This window comes from Hyla sarda, chromosome 7 (genome assembly GCF_029499605.1).
Source record: "Hyla sarda isolate aHylSar1 chromosome 7, aHylSar1.hap1, whole genome shotgun sequence".
Classification (NCBI taxonomy): Eukaryota; Metazoa; Chordata; class Amphibia; order Anura; family Hylidae; genus Hyla; species Hyla sarda.
In genome coordinates this window covers 219,974,492-219,989,992 of record NC_079195.1, presented here as the reverse complement: position 1 = coordinate 219,989,992, position 15,501 = coordinate 219,974,492, and positions in this window count along the sequence as shown.

The window sequence follows — 15,501 nt, the reverse complement described above, 5'->3', positions numbered from 1 at the left end:
CTTGTATTGCTTGTCTTGAGCTCCCTCCTCCCCTCTCCATAGACTTGCTTTGCTTGTCTTGAGCTCCCTCCTCCCCTCTCCATAGACTTGCTTTGCTTGTCTTGAGCTCCCTCCTCCCCTCTCCATAGACTTGCTTTGCTTGTCTTCAGCTCCCTCTTCCCCTCTCCATAGACTTGCTTTGCTTGTCTTCAGCTCCCTCTTCCCCTCTCCATAGACTGGCTTTGCTTGTCTTGAGCTCCCTCCTCCCCTCTCCATAGACTTGTATTGCTTGTCTTGAGCTCCCTCCTCCCCTCTCCATAGACTTGCTTTGCTTGTCTTGAGCTCCCTCCTCCCCTCTCCATAGACTTGTATTGCTTGTCTTGAGCTCCCTCCTCCCCTCTCCATAGACTTGCTTTGCTTGTCTTCAGCTCCCTCCTCCCCTCTCCATAGACTTGCTTTGCTTGTCTTCAGCTCCCTCCTCCCCTCTCCATAGACTTGTATTGCTTGTCTTGAGCTCCCTCCTCCCCTCTCCATAGACTTGCTTTGCTTGTCTTGAGCTCCCTCCTCCCCTCTCCATAGACTTGCTTTGCTTGTCTTGAGCTCCCTCCTCCCCTCTCCATAGACTTGCTTTGCTTGTCTTCAGCTCCCTCCTCCCCTCTCCATAGACTTGCTTTGCTTGTCTTCAGCTCCCTCTTCCCCTCTCCATAGACTTGTATTGCTTGTCTTGAGCTCCCTCCTCCCCTCTCCATAGACTTGCTTTGCTTGTCTTGAGCTCCCTCCTCCCCTCTCCATAGACTTGCTTTGCTTGTCTTCAGCTCCCTCCTCCCCTCTCCATAGACTTGTATTGCTTGTCTTGAGCTCCCTTCTCCCCTCTCCATAGACTTGTATTGCTTGTCTTGAGCTCCTCCTCCCCTCTCCATAGACTTGCTTTGCTTGTCTTGAGCTCCCTCCTCCCCTCTCCATAGACTTGCTTTGCTTGTCTTGAGCTCCCTCCTCCCCTCTCCATAGACTTGTATTGCTTGTCTTGAGCTCCCTCCTCCCCTCTCCATAGACTTGCTTTGCTTGTCTTGAGCTCCATCCTCCCCTCTCCATAGACTTGCTTTGCTTGTCTTCAGCTCCCTCTCCCCTCTCCATAGACTTGTATTGCTTGTCTTGAGCTCCCTCCTCCCCTCTCCATAGACTTGCTTTGCTTGTCTTGAGCTCCCTCCTCTCTAAACTTGTATTGCCTGTCTTGTACTTCCACCTCCCCCTCCATAAACTTGTATTGTTTATCTTGAGCTCCTTCCTTCCACCCCCATAGACTTGTGTTGGCTTGTTTTGAGTTCCTTACCCCCTCCAATGACTTGTATTGCTTGTCTTGAGCTTCTTTTCCCCTCCATAGACTTGTATTGCTTGTCTTGAGCTCCTTCCTCCTCCATTGACTTGTATTTCTTGTCATGGGCTTCCTCCTCCCTATCGACTTGCATTGCTTGGCTCGCAGGACAAATCTGAGCTGATTTTCAGTGAAAAACTGGGCAGCAGGGGAAAGAAGCTTAATAACTGGAGAAAGAAGCATTTTTATCTAATAAGAATCAGTGGGGCAAAAAGTATTTAGTCAGCCACCAATTGTGCAAGTTCCCCCACTTATAAAGATGAGAGGCTGTAATTTTCATCATAGGTTATAACCTCAACTATAAAGACAGAATGAGAAAAAAATCCATAAAATCACATTGTCTGATGTTTAAAGAATTTATTAGCAAATTATGGTGGAAAATAAGTATTTGGTCAATAAGAAAAGTTCATCTCAATACTTTGTTATAAACCATTTGTTGGTAATGACAGAATTCAAATGTTTTCTGTAAGTCTTCACAAGGTTTTCACACACTGTTGCTGGTATTTTGGCCCATTCCTCCATGCAGATCTCCTCTAGAGCAGTGATGTTTTGGGGCTGTTGCTGGGAAACACAGACTTTCAACTCCCACCAATGGTTTTCTATGGGGTTGAGATCTGGAGACTGGCTAGGCCACTCCAGAACCTTCACATGCTTTCTATGAAGCCACTCCTTCATTGCCCGTGGTGTGTTTGGGATCATTGTCATGCTGAAAGACCAAGCCACGTGTCATCTTTAATGTCCTTGCTGGAAGGAGGTTTTCACTCAAAATCTCACAATACATGGCCCCATTCATTCTTTCCTTTACACGGATCAGTCGTCCTGGTCCCTTGATGTTTCCACCCCCACGCTTCACAGTATGTATGGTGTTCTTTGGATGTAACTCAGCATTCTTTCTCCTCCAAACATAACGAGTTGAGTTTTTACCAAAAAGTTCTACTTTGGTTTCATCTGACCATATGACATTCTTCCAATCCTCTTCTGGATCATCCAAATGCTCTCTAGCAAACTTCAGACGGGCCCAGACATGTACTGGCTTAAGCAGGGGGACACGTCTGGCAGTGCATGATTTGAGTCCCTGGCGGCGTAGTGTGTTACTGATGGTAGCCTTTGTTACTTTGGTCCCAGCTCTCTGCAGGTCATTGACTAGGTCCCCCCGTGTGGTTCTGGGATTTTTGCTCACTGTTCTTGTGATCATTTTGACACCACAGGGTGAGATCTTGCCTGGAGTGCCAGATTGAGGGAGATTATCAGTGGTCTTGTATGTCTTCCATTTTCTAATAATTGCTCCCACAGTTGATTTCTTCACAGCAAGCTGCTTGCCTATTGCAGATTCAGTCTTCCCAGCCTGGTGCAGGTCTACAATTTTGTTTCTGGTGTCCTTCGACAGCTCTTTGGTCTTGGCCATAGTGGTGTTTGGAGAGTGACTGTTTCAGGTTGTGGACAGGTGTCTTTTATACTGATAACAAGTTCAAACAGGAGCCATTAATACAGGTAACGAGTGAAGGACAGAGGAGACTCTTAAAGAAGAAGTTACTGGTCTGTGAGAGCCAGAAATCTTACTTGTTTGTAGGTGACCAAATACTTATTTCCCACCATAATGTGCAAATACATTCTTTAACCCCTTAAGACTTAGACAATTTTATTTTTTACGTTTTAGTTTTTTCCTCCTTACCTTCTAAAAATTATAACACTCAGTATTAGGGCTTGTTTTTTTTTTTTTTTTTTATTGTTTGCAAATTTTGGAAGGTTTCGTTTTCATGCCGTACACTTTACAGTATAATAGACATGTTTTCCTTATTCTGTGGGTCAATACGATTAAAATGATTCCCATGATTACATACTTTTCTATTATTATACAGCGTTAAAAAAAAAATCGCAAACTTTTTAACCGACTTATTTTTTTGCTGACCTATAGCTTTTTCATTTTTCCATATAAGCGGTGGTATGATCACTCATTTTTTTGGGTCGTGATCTGTACTTTTTTTTGATACCACATTTGCATATGTAAATAAAATGTTATTTAAAAAAAAAGCTGCAATTTTGGCCTTTTTTTTTCACGTTGACGCCGTTTACCGCACGGAATAATTAACATTATATTTTAATAGATCGGATATTTACGCACGCAGCGATACCAAATTTGTTTATTAAATATTTTTTTTTTACACTTTTTAAGTAAAATGGGGAAAAACTGACAATACATTTTTATTGGGAGAGAGGATTTTTCACGTTTTAAGTACTTAAATGTTTTACTATTTTTACTTTTATTTTTGCACTTTAAGAGTCCCCATATGGGACTATTTATAACAATCATTTGATTGTTAATACTATTCAGTGCTATGCATAGGGCATAGCACTGATCAGTGTTATCGGTCATCTTCTGCTCTGGTCTGCTCGATCTCAGACCAGAGCAGAAGACCCGTGGATGGCAGCGGAGGCGGGTGAGGAGACCTCCGTCTGCCGTTCTGGATTATCAGATCACCGCAACTGAAGGGTTAATGGCGGACATCCACGCGATCACGGATGTCCACCATTACCGGTGGGTTCCTGGCTCCTATCAGCAGCCGGGACCTGCCACGCATGACCCGAGCATCACTCCGATGCTCGCGGTTATGTATAGGACATAAATGTACGTCCCGGTGCGTTAGGTAGCACCGCACCAGGACGTACATTTACGTCCTGCGTTGTTAAGGGGTTAAAAATCTGAAAATGTGATTTTATGGATTTTTTTTCTCATTCTGTCTCTCATAGTTGAGGTTATAACCTATGATGAAAATTACAGCCTCTCATCTTTATAAGTGGGAGAACTTGCACAATTGGTGGCTGACTAAATACTTTTTTGCCCCACTGTATATCACAACGTTTCTTATATTCGCTTGTACAGGGCTCGTGAACTGATCTTGCAGATCTCGCTCCAACATTGCGCCAAAATTCCTCTCATCTTGTGTTGACCGTAACTGGTAGGAGCCGGATATGGAGATTTTCTGGATCATTGGACGGTATTAAATGAGCTTATTCAGGGTTTTCTCTGTAAATAACAATTAGCATTATTATAGTCAATTTAAGGGTGAATCTCCATGCACCTTGGATGTCGCTCATGTCCTCGCTCTCCGCGGCTTTTACATTAGTCACGTGCATTGGATCATGTTCTTCTTAATTAAAAGTCCTCACGCGAGCGATCCGTAGGATGTGTGTTGAGCCGCCATTATGTTGTTGTGGTGTCCCAGTACCATATTGCATACCGTACCTTGTATGGTGGTCCCCAAAGTCAGAGTAACTACGCTCAGGTAGGGTCCCCCAGGTGGGACAGCCCCTAGTCGCCTCTTCTCTACTCTAATTCTGTAATGTTTATATATATGTACATATTTAATAATAATGTATATTTAATATAATGTATAGTATACTTACCTTGTCTAGCGTCGCAGGACCTTCAGTCATGTGACCATGTTAAATCCTCTATGGTATGTTAGATGATCTTTGGAGGTCCTTGGGTCACATGTTACCCATAATCCTGTGTGAAGGTGATTGACATCAGTATTGGACCAATTAGCACTAGTCCAGCCCCTGCCCATATAAAAGAGCTGTAGCCAATTATCGCTCTCTTGGGTTGCTGCTCTCGTGGATGCCGAACTAGCAGGACGGATCTGCGCAACTTTCAAAGACACGCTAGGCCTAACAACCTAACGGCCTTAGCAGAACCTAAACCGTGAGTTCTAATCTAATCCCTGTTAAAGCTAGAGTGACTACTGGACCGCAACTAATTCCCCTAAATCCAGTGGAACAGCGCATATCAATCTAAAGACTCTAAATTGCTTAAGGTCCCAACCTTTGTCAGTCTCCAAGAGAATTTGCATTTGTAGAGACTGTTCCTGTTGTGAAGTTGCATAAAATCTGCAGTAAAAGTTCCAACTGTTTTCAGCAAACTCTCCGGTTGTGGACATTCCATTATTCTATACCTCCCTATCGCTCTTGGGAAGGGTGGCGGTAGGACAAGCATTACAGAGGAGCCCTCACCCTGGCGTCACGAATAACAAGGGTTAATCAGACACCCTTTAGTCACCGCACATCTACATCCCATATACCCTACTCCCCCAGGCTATCACATTTTGGTCTGTATAATAGAAATGCAGGGCCACACAATGTTGTAGAAATGACAACAGTCATGCTGATAAAGCAGTGTTTCCCAACCAGGGTGCCTCCAGCTGTTGCAAAACTACAACTCACAGCATGCCCGGACAGCCGTTGGCTGTCCGGGCATGCTTGGAGTTGTAGTTTTGGAACTGCTGGAGGCACATTGATTGGGAAAGATTGTATTAGAGCCATACTAGAGATTTTTATGGCTAGGTCAGAGATCGGGGTTTCCCTTTTAAGAGCAGGTTTCCTTCTAAGAGCAGTACTACGGTTTACTAGAGTGTGTGCTGTCACCTTTACTTTTGTTTTATCCTTTGGCTATCTGGGCATGCTAGGAGTTGTAGTTTTGCAACAGCTGGAGGCACCCTGGTTGGAAAACACTGAACTAGAACGTCGGTGGGCGCTGTCACCGTTTTGCAAGAAACCCAAAACCTTCCTCCTTCCACCTGATAAGAGCCCCTGCGAATGACGTGACAACCGGCTGACACCATGTCCCTTATCTATTCCTCACATTCTAGCGACTGGTGATTATTTTCTCACATTCCGCAGCAAGTGAAAACAATGTAATAATTTTACACCGTATTTCTTAACCCAGTGGTTCCCAACCTTTTTCGATTTGGGGCACCCCTCGCGAAATTTAGTTTTTTTTCACGGAGTACACTACAAAAGTGGTCTCCAAACTGCGGCCCTCCAGATGTTGCAAAACTACAACTCTCAGCATGCCCGGACAGCCAACGGCTGTCCGGGCATTCTGGGAGTTGTAGTTTAGCAACATCTGGAGGGCCACAGTTTGGAGACCACTGCTCTATAGGGACATCTCTTTATCTCAATCTTTTTATTCCACTCAGCACCCACAAGGAATCTATTTTTGGTAATTTATGCTTTTTTCATATGTCTATATGGATTTTCTCTATTCTCTTTTATTGGTTTAATTTTGGGTATGAACTTTTGGTTATAATACACCAGGTCTTATATGTATTATGATCGCGTCAACAATGTCTTTGTATGTTTTAATTCTATGATTTTAAATTTAATATTTTGCATGTATATTTAGCACACAATATGGCTGCTTTATATATACATATACATATATATATATATATATATATATATATATATATATATACATACAGTGACCCCCCCGACCTACGATGGCCCCGACATACGATCATTTCAACATACGATCACTCTCAGAGTGTACCGTGTACAGGTAGTGGACAACGTGTTTCGAGGGGGTCTGCACCCCTCTTCCTCAGGTCAGGGAGCTTGGCTCAGGGGGCGGGGCATGATGTCACACGGGGCGGAGTTGTGACGTCACGCTCTTCCACCATTGTGGTCGGGATCCGAAGCCTCCAGCATTGCCGGTGTGAGGTGGAAGCCGTACAGGTGGGTGCTGCAGCCGAGATCCCGGGGGTCCCCAGCAGCGGGACCCCGGCGAACTGACATCTTATCCTCTATCCTTTGGATAGGGGATAAGATGTCTAGGGGTGCGAAGTACCCCTTTAAACAGATTTGTAAATTACATCTATTAAAAAATCTTTACCCTTCCAGTATTTATTAGCAGCTGTATGCTACAGAGGAAACTTTTCTTTTTGAATTTCTTGTTTGTCTTGTCCACAGTGCTCTCTGCTGACACCTGATGCCTGTATCAGGAACTGTCCAGAGCAGGAGAAAATCCCCATAGCAAACCTCTCCTGCTTTGGACAGTTCCTGACATAGACAGAGATGTCAGCAGAGAGCACTGTGGACAAGACAGAAAAGAAATTCAAAAAGAAAATAATTTCCTATAGTAGCATAAAGCTGCTAATAAATACTGGAAGGATTAAGATTTTTAAATAGAAGTAATTTACAATCTACATTTGTTTAACTAACTTTCTGGCACCAGTTCATTTAAAAAAAAAAAAAAAAAAAGTTTTCCACCGGAGAACCCCTTTAAGAATATCTCTGTACTTTGTACATTTAGCTTTCCCTCAACCCTGACCAGTCTCCTTGTCCCCACAGGATGATGCTGCCCCCACCAATTCTCCAACTCCCGGAATATTGCACCATAACCTATACCAGTTTTTCCCAACCAGAGCGCCTCCAGCTGTTGCAAAACTACAAATCCCAGCATGCCCAGACAGCCGTTGGCTGTCCGGGCATGCTGGGAGTTGTAGTTTTACAACAGCTGGAGGCACCCCTGGTTGGGACACACTGACCTATACTATATACTACTATATAGTCCAACATGCTGGGAGTTGTAGTTTTACAACAGCTGGAGGCACTACTGGTTGAGAAACATTGACCTATACTAAACACTACTATATAGTCCAACATGCTGGGAGTTGTAGTTTTACAACAGCTGGAGGCACCCCTGGTTGGGACACACTGATCTATACTATACACTACTATATAATACAACATGCTGAGAGTTGACACTGACCTATACTATTTACTACTATATAGTCCAACATGCTGGCTCTATCAGGGCATGCTGGGAGTTGTAGTTAGTAACTAACTACAACTCCCAAATTTGCTAAAAATAAAAAATAAAAAAATAAAAAAGTCACAAAAATGGGACTGTTAACAACTACAGATTGGGGCGCAAAAAATGATCCCTCATACAGAATAGGACAAAATTTCCCCTGCATATGTGAATACTGTGATGTCACGCATATATAATTAATTATGCAAATTTTTTTGCAAGAAAGGTGGCGACCCTATTTGCAGCACACATGCAGCGTCTTTACATGCATTAGCAGTAACGACTTTCTTTATCGTTGAACCTGGTGAATTAATCCAACAGGGGGCACTGCTCAGTACATGCTCATTTTCTTTGCAATATGATACACAGAACCCATAGAAACAACGCGGAATCACGTGGTGGCCATTCGCGGTATCAGAGGGGCCCCCTTGGTTAGTAACTTACACCATCCCCATATGCTGTGACCCTGCGGTAGACTTATTGTTTACATCTATGAGTTCACCCTCCCGATTCTCAGTATAACCCCGGGACCAGGGAGGGGTCACCCTTGGAGGTGGAAAAAGATAAGTCCAGGGAGAGGGAAAGCTTCTGTATCTGGTGCAAAAGATAATGGGGAGGGCGATGATGTGTAATATTATCAGCACAGCATTACACATCAGGACTGCTGAACAGTGTTGAGGCCTAGACAACTGATTTTATAACATATATATCATTATTACATCACTCTTTTGCATAGGTTGGTTTTAAAGGGAATTCCCTTATAAAGGGGAGCTCTATACCATGCTCATTGCCGCAGACACAAATAGCTGATGCAAGAAATGCTGCCAGTCTTTAAACTAAAGGTATAAAATAATGTTTTCCTCCTAAGCTAAAGTAAAAGACAAAAGCGCTCCCTCGTGTGAACCCTTCAGCATAACAATAAAAAATAGGTGAGCCAAGGGTTAACTCACCTAAAATGGTTGTGCAAATTCCGGCACAACACGTATATGCACTTGGCCATTTAAGGCTGCTGCACATTCCTCCCCACACATGAAAAGTAGATTCCAATACCACTCCAAACTCCACGGAGGATAATAGGCGCTGCCAGTAAGGTGATCCAGGGATAATGATAAAAACTTATTTTATTAAAACATGCTACGTGTCACAAAACCGAACCAGTTTCTTCTTCAGGAATCACGATGCCTGAAGAAGAAACCAGTCGGGTTTCATATCACGTAGCATGTTTTAATAAAATAAGTTTTTATCATTATCCCTGGATCCCCTTACTGGCAGCGCCTATTATCCTCTGTGGAGTTTGGAGTGGTATTGGAATCTCCTAAGCTAAAGTGTCATGGAAGCCAAGCTGAGCTGCAGCATGCATGCCTCCTCCCTCCCCTGCATGATTGAAGTACAAGGCGCTCTGCTGGAAGTCAAATAGGGAGGGTGGGGGAGCGAGGAGGCATGCACGCAACTATAATATGATGTTAGTTGTGTATTACTGACTTTTTTAAAAGTATGAAGAGCAGAGGAAAAAAAACAGATGTCGTTATATAGTGCAGTTAATCCAGGTTTATGAGGATGGATATTGTAAGAGCAATAGGTATACTGCTCCCCTGTAAGTGTTGTGCAGGCAGGCGCAACACTGATTAGCGCATGTAGAGTGATTCGGTGTTTGGAGGCAGCCGGCTGTCGGTCGGTCCTGCTATGCCAGAGGTTATGAAACAGAGAATTCAGCTGGTGTTGGGATAACCTGGCAAGGTTCCCATGTACTAAGGCAAAAATCCGATATTAGGCTGAGAGGCGCAAACCCGAAGGTAGATGAACAAATACGTCTTTATTTAGTCATAAACAGGTAGTTCAGACACGGACAACGCGTTTCAAAGGTACATCCTTTTTCAGATCCTTTACATAATGTACATTACATAATGTATATATATATATATACACACACACACACAAAATTCAATTCAAATAATGGCGGGAGTGCGGGTCAGTGATGACTTCATTCCGCTCCGTGCACTCGATCGTTGAGTGTTAGTAATGAGTACTATAACATTGTAAAAATCGGCCCATTGATTTCAATAGGCCAGTTGTAGCCTATGGATAATGAGAGACTGTGTGTGAATGCTAAGCAGGGGAATGCGTGGCTGAGCTGTGCATGGGGGACTTGAGAGACGAATTGAATCCCGGGGCTGGTCAAAGAGGAGAGAGGAAATATACTTAACCCACTGACCATAATTACATGTTTACTACATTGTTAAAGTATATTTACTCTCTTCGCTTTGACCAGTCCAGCTCTCAAGTCCCCCATAGAGAACTCAGCCAAGCATTCCCCTGCTTATCATTCATACACAGCCTCTCACCATCCAGAGGATACAACTGGCCTATTGAAATCAATGGGACGATTTTTACAATGTTATATATAAACATGTACTCATTACTAACAGTCAACAATCCAGTGCCCAGAGCGGGATGACATCATCACTGACCCGCACTCCCGCCATTATTTGAATAGAATTTTGTATTTATATAGTGTTAATGTACATTATATAAATGACCGTAAGAAGGATGCACCTTTGAAACACGTTGTCTGTGTCTGAATATCGGATTTTTGCCTGGGAGCCAGGTTATCCCAACACCAGCTGAATTCTTTGTACCTTTTTAAAAAGGCCTCTGAAAAATAAAAGAAGCAATCTCATAGGTTACTAGGGCAATGCAACACTTCCACTTTGCATGTTTTGATACATTTTCCTCTATATGTCTATGTGTTTTTCTTCATTGCTCTGTACATAGCTGTTGCACTTTGCTTATAGCACAGTGGATGGAACATATAGATAGTTTTGGCTCTGGACACCTTTACACTATTTTGTATAGTTCATGTTGTTTTCAAATGTTAAAACCAGCAATAAAATACAAAAAAAGTCTTCATTAAACATGCCTTCAACTTCAGGTACCTTTTCAGCATAAGCTTTCGTGTGTGTGAATGATGGTTGTCACAATTTTGGCCTAATATATAATTTTCATATGGAATTTACCAGTAATTTACCTAACTGCAGGCTCCATCTTTATCAGGTGATCCTAAGCTAGTGGGTGTAGACCAGCTGCTAGGATGTCTCCATACAATGCACACACACAAGAGGAGATCCTGCTCCCCTATTTCACACCCTTAGAAGCAGTGGCAGCATGAAAGACAATATAGAGCAGTACTGAGCAGTGTAAACTTTAAATCTAAGATAAAGCACTTACTAAGGGTGCATTCACACCACGTTTTGTACATACGGGTGCCGGATCTGGCGGGGGGAGGGGCAAACTAGGCGCTCCTTTACCCCGGCTGGATAAGCCCGTGACTCCATTTACTTTAATGATCCGACCGGAGTCAAACGGTGACTCCGGTCGGCTCAGTTTTGACCCGTATGGAAACTGCATACGGGTCAAAACTGAGCCGACCGGAGTCACCGTTTGACTCCGGTCGGATCATTAAAGTAAATGGAGTCATGGGCTGATCCGGCCAGGGTACGGGAACGCCCGGTTTGCCCCTCCCCCTGCCGCATCCGGCACCCGTATGTTCAAAACGTGGTGTGAATGCACCCTAATACAGCAGTAGCTTCCCTATGTATCTCTTTTCAGCTGCACCCTCCCATTGACTTCTAGCAGCTGCAGCTGTAACCTGACCCCTCAGTGATCTGATAATCTGTCTTTATTTCATCAATCAAAAAATTTAACCAATGATTTGACTGTTAGGGATTAGTGAATTGAGGGTGTTTGATAAGTGGAGAAAGTGGCAGTATATACAAATTCAGCGGCCATAAACATGATTGGCATGGTGTCATATGCTTTTGGCAGAGCGTGCCACCAAATGTCCATACCTGGCTCCTCTGATTCAGGTGTATGGGCATTTGGACAAGTAACGCTCACTATAGCTGACTAAGTTCATTCTCTATGGCAGAAGGAGACTGTCAGCAGAACAATGCGCCATCCTCAGCCTTTACAGTCTCCAGGTCATAAACGGAATCGGTCAGCCTAGTGTCAAGGAGGCGGGACTGAGCTGCCCAAGTGCCACAGCCTGGGACGCCTTCTCGCTTGCTCTCACCTCCCAGCCCCTCCTTGATCCATGTACAGAACCCTGGTATCACACCCCTGAACAATGATAATCTTGGGAAAACCCCTTTTAAAGCGGAAGAGTCCCTTATTCAGGACTATGCAGAACATCACTCCACTGGCCCAGCAGTACACATGCAGATTTGTTCCAAAAAATTCACTTCCAGTGAAATCAGTCTTCTTAGTTAGTGTTTCCCAACCAGTGTGCCTCCAGCTGTTGCAAAACTACAACTCCCAGCATGCCCGGACAGCCGTTGGCTGTCCGGGCATGATGGGAGTTGTAGTTTTGCAACAGCTGGAGGCACACTGGTTTGGTAAACACAGTCTCATCTGATAAGTGTGCAACAAATCTGCTGCACGTGAATTCACCCTTAGGGCCCATTCACATGACAGAATTTCCAAATAGAATCAGGCGTAAATATGTTCTCAATGGGATTCTGACGCACCTTGCACACTGCAGAATTTCTGCACGGAAACGTGCTCATTCTTTCAGCGAGATCCTCTCGAAAATACATTGCTGTCTATGGAGACGGCGTATTTACGAGCGGTCCTAGTGCCGACCGATTTTGTCATGCCTGCCGCACCCAGTATGTCCACCGGAAATTTTTCAGGGTGGATATTCTGCTGTGTGAATGGGCCCTTAAGAAGTTATTTTCCAATTACCACAAACATGATAAAAAAACGTATGTACAGCCAACATTTTTATACTCAGGTGCTCCCCCTGGTGGCACAAGGAAAATCTGCTGGGAAATCAAAATACTTACCGTATTCAAACTAGATACAGACAGCTAGAAAATTGAATTCTAATCAGAAAGTCATCAGACTAACGGCTGCCTATACACTGTAAAAAATATTGGGCTGAGTTAACTATTTCCATCACCTTTTTGACTTCAACTCAACCAATTTTTGTTTGATTAATTAAGACTAAGTCAATTAGTCAAGCAGAATATAGTGTTAAGTTAAGATGACTAAACCTACTTTGTTTCACTACTAAGAATTTAAATGGGCACTCCTTATAGTAAATAAAAAATCTTTCTAACGTATTTAGTTTTAAAAAAAAAATGAAGTTTTCTATGTTTTGTGTTAAGAAAAGCTGCCACTAGGTGTCTCCCTACTTGTTCAGAGCACATTTCCCTCCATCTCTTGCACAGACTTTGGACTCCTGCTGGCCTGGCAGAAGTCAAAAATCGGGAAAAGCAGTCTGGAGTGCTGGGGGGGGGGGGGGGGGGGTGTGTGTGCAGCCTTAGCCAGTCATAGCTCATCTCACACTGAACTGCTCTGGGCTGCATGAAGCAGAGTGAGGGATGAAGTTCTCCCCTGTATGGCTTCAGATGATGTCACACCTGCTGGGGAACGCCCCCTTCCCAGTCTATGAATCTGAGCAGAAAATACAGATCAATATCAAGGTAGAAAACAAAAAAATTATAAACAATAAAGGCAGGGGGTGGTTTATCATTAGAGATGAGCGAACTTACAGTAAATTCGATTCGTCGCAAACTTCTCGGCTCGGCAGTTGCTAACTTAACCTGCATAAATTAGTTCAGCTTTCAGGTGCTCCGGTGGGCTGGAAAAGCTGCATACAGTCCTAGGAAAGAGTCTCCTAGGACTGTATCCACCTTTTCCAGCCCACGGGAGCACCGGAAAGCTGAACTAATTTATGCAGGAAAAGTCATCAACTGCCGAGCCGAGAAGTTCGTGACGAATCAAATTTACTGTAAGTTCGCTCATCTCTATTTATCATGATGGAGGCAGAGGACTGGGAGGATTATAACATTTAACAAGATCATGAGAGGTACTCAATGTTTTCAACAGGTAGTTGTTTAAAGTTGAACCAACTCGATTGGTTTTCAATGTGCAGACCATAGTGGGTCACAGGTGTATGGTTACTCCTTGAGGAGAGCACCGTAACGTGATTGTGGAGGTTTAAAGGCCTTTAGCATGCATAGAAACATAGAATGTGTCCGTAGTTAAGAGCCATTCGGCCTACCTGGTCTGCTCAATATTCTGAATACTACGAATAGGCTCGTTCAAGCCATAATGTTAAAGATGTCGTCCAGCGGTAAGAAATGTATCCCATATGCGCAGGATCGGGGATAAATGTTTTGATTGCGGGGGGTCTGACCGATTGGACACCCTGCGATCTCCCGTACGGGGCTCCGTCTCTGCTCCAAAAAATGTTTCGCACTCGCAAGCCAGCTTGTCGAGACACGCCCCCTTCATTGATTTCTATGGCAGAGGCGGAGACACAGCGCTCATCGTTCTCTGCCTCGCCCATAGAGATGAATGGACGGGGAATGTTTCGATAAGCTGGCGTGCTGGGTAAGAAACTCGCACTAGCAGAGCCGAGGCCCATCGGAGATCGCGGGTGGTCCCAGTGGTCGGACCCTACCTGAATAGACATTTATCCCCTATCACCGCTGCACATCATCTTTAAAAATACTGCGGGTGGACATTCCAAACATTTGAATGTACAGGCGGACACTAGGACTGCTCGGAAATGCGCCATCTCATAGATGGCAATGTATTTCTTAGCAGAATCCTCAGAAAGAATAGCCATGTCTATTCTTTCTGCAGATGCTGGAATTGGGATTTCGATGGTAAAAACATCTGTCGCGGAAATTCCGCCATGTGCACAGTGCAGAAGAATCCAATTGAAATCAATGGGACTCTGCTACAGAGGAATTTCCAAATAGAATATTTCCTCGTAATTCCGCTCAGAAATTTTGCCACGTTAACATAGCCCAATAGTCACGTAAAGGGGTAATCCAGGATTAGAAAATTAGAGCTAGTTTCTTCCAAAAACAGCGCCACCCCTGTCCTCAGGTTGTGTGTGGTATTAGAACTTGTCTCTATTCACTTCATTGGCTTTCTATTCCTGGAAGGGGTATTTCTATTCCTTTAAAGGGGTACTCCAGTGAAAAACTATTTTGTTCATATCAACTGGCTCCAGAAAGTTAAACAGATTTGTAAACTACTTCTATTAAAAAATCTTAATCCTTCCAGTACTTATCAGATGCTAAAGTTGAGTTCTTTTCTGTCTGACCACAGTGCTCTCTGCTGACACCTCTGTCTTTCTCAGGAACTGTCCAGAGTAGGAGCAAATCCCCATAGCAAACCTCTCCTGCTCTGGACAGTTCCTGAGAAAGACAGAGATGTCAGCAGAGAGCACTGTGGTCAGACTGAAAAGAACAACTCAACTTCAGCATCTGATAAGTGCTGGAAGGATTAAGATTTTTTTTTTTTTTTTTTTTTTCAATAAAAGTAATTTACACATCTGTTTAACTTTCTGGAGCCAGTTGATATGAACAAAATAGCTTTTCACTGGAATACCCCTTTAAAAGGGATTGAGAAAAGTTAGCCTGAGGACAGGGATGGTGCTGTTTTTTTTGGAAGAAACTAGCTCTAAATGTTCTAATCCTGGATTACCCCTTTAATTAACAGATTTTAGTAATCTCATACTGTAAACTCCACCATAGGAAAA